Genomic DNA, 2438 nt, shown 5'->3' on the forward strand with positions numbered 1-2438 from the left:
TGCCTCAGTCTCAAATGGTAAGACCTTGACCTCTAGGCTCTCATAGTGTAGAATCACAACCTTTGGGGGTTCTAAGTGTGAAGCCATTGTTTCCTGAGTTCCAAGGAGTTGGCTTCTTCACTTACTAGGTTCCAGAATTGAGGCTGCTGTAAAGATGGGGCATTTACTCAAAGCTGAGTGGATGTGACTATGGTATCTGAGTGGGAAGCAGAATAGGGCCTGCTGAGGCTGAGGGTGTGGGGTTCCACTGAAATGATCTAAGAGAACAGACTTCTCAAATCTAAGGTAGAAGCTTTGTGATTCTAGTGGGCCTGGAATACAGAGCTGAAGCCCAAGGTTGAGGGGCCTTCACCAGCATCTAGAGGGCATGACCAACACCTAGAGTCTGGAGGGCAATACCATTGGTCTCAGAAAACAGAGGAACAGGAAGCAAAATAGGACAGAATTATTTTCAAGCTTGGAAAGCTAATGTAATTTTTTTCTGTTGGGTTTTTAACTTACTTGGTGCCTTTTGTCTCTTCTTTCTCTCCAACTGTTCCATTTGTAATGGAAATGCATAGCTTATAGCCTGTTCCACCTTTGTATTTTGGAAGCAGATAACTTATATTCTAGATTCACATACGAAGATAAATTTTACCTCAGATTGGAATTTGGACTTCAAAGACTTTGGGAATTATATGATGGGGTGAAAGTGTTTTACATGTGGCAAGAACATGAATTTTTGGGTGCCAACAGGTAGAAGGCTATGCATTGCATTGTGTTCCCCCAAAATACGTGTCAACTTGGTTGAGACCTTATTCTCAATGGTTTGGCAGTTACGTGATGATCCCTCATGATGTGATTTGATGGGATAGATCAATCAGAGATTAAGGGTACATCATTACCCTGATCTAATGTAAGGGATATTCCTATGGGTACGGTATACGACAACTTTGATTTCACTAGAGATGAAAAGAGAGAGTAATGAGCAGAGAAGGGAGACCCACTACCACCAAGAAAGAAAAGCCAAGGTTGGAGTGTTTCCTTTGAATCTAGGGTCCCTGCATTGTAAAACTCCTAGATTCTGAGAAAGATTGATGCCACGACACATGGAGATTTTCAAGCAATGTTGGGTCTGCAGATACTGAAACAAGAGAAGGATATTTTTTCCAGAGCCAGTGCCATGGATTCAGATTTCTAACCTCCCCAACTCTGAGAGAAAAAAGTTCTGTTTGTTAAAGTCATCCACTTGTGCTATTTCTGTTATAGCAGCACCAGATACCTAAGACAACTCCAACAAGATGGACTGATACAGTGGGAGGAATAATGGAGTCAAATGTAACAATACTTGTGTGGATGGAGTAGGACCTGGCTGTGTTGTGCATAGGGTTGGTATGAATTGGAACCAATTTGATGACACCTAACAGCAATGACAACAATGAACTTTATGTATTCAACAAAAACTTGTTTATCTGAAACACTAAGTTAAATAATGCAATCTTTCTTGGAGTAAAACATCAATCTATGATAGGCAAAATATTAAGGATAATACCTTTTCTTGGATGGATTTTTCCAGTACCATAGTTGCAGGGATTATGTGTTTCTCTTTATGCTGTTTTTGGAGTTCTAAGATATCCAGAAATGGGCTGGATTCTTTTCTCTTTAGTTCAAAGAGTTGAACCTTATATAAATTGCCTAAGTAATAGCTGAAGCGATATTGATTGTTGCAATGGTCAATCCTTGCCAAGCTAAATATGCTACTCATAGAATGTCCATGCATTCTTGACATTCACTCTTTTGGTTCCTTGATGATTATTAGCTCTGCTCTTTCAAAAAGTCCAACATTCAGGGACCCCAAGATGGTGACACCCAGCAAAGTGGTCACTGCAGGTCTGCCAAAAGCAATGGTGGGAGCAGCAGCTTTGGGATGTGGCTGGATGGACAATTGGAGGTGCTGGAGTGGACTGAGGTGTGTATGGAGCCTACATCTTGGGTGTTCTTCAGAAGGAGGAAGAAGAGAAGCTGGACACTCTGCAGGGCATCCTCTTTGCTTTCTTGGAAGAAGACTCACTATTAAATATTTGCCAGGAGATTGTAGAACGATGGTCAGAAACCCAGAATGTTATTACCAAAGTGAAAAAAGATGATGAAGTACAGGCCAGTGCCACTCTAATTGAGAAGCAAGTGCAGATGGTGGTAAAGCCCAGTATGGTGTCAGAAAAGGAGAAACAGACTAAAGCTGCCCTCCTGGCCCAGTATGCTAATGTCACAGATGAAGTGGATGAAGCAGATGAGAAGGATGATTCAGGAGCTACCACAGTGAACACTGATTCTGACAAATCTCTGTTCCAAAATACCAATGTGGAAGATGTCCTCAATGCCTGAAAACTGGAACGAGATTCGCTTCAGGATGAGTACAAAAGGAAGAAGGAACAAGACAAATTGCAGAGAGAGAGGGA

The 2438-nt window shown here is 41.6% G+C and overlaps 1 pseudogene; it reads left to right on the plus strand.

Annotated features, from left to right (window-relative positions):
* The first annotated feature begins 1838 nt into the window (after positions 1-1838).
* On the plus strand, positions 1839-2433 carry LOC102810923 (annotated as a pseudogene).
* The last annotated feature ends 5 nt before the right edge of the window (positions 2434-2438 follow it).

The sequence above is a fragment of the Chrysochloris asiatica genome, unplaced genomic scaffold, assembly GCF_000296735.1.
Source record: "Chrysochloris asiatica unplaced genomic scaffold, ChrAsi1.0 scaffold00200, whole genome shotgun sequence".
In the NCBI taxonomy this organism is placed as follows: Eukaryota; Metazoa; Chordata; class Mammalia; order Afrosoricida; family Chrysochloridae; genus Chrysochloris; species Chrysochloris asiatica.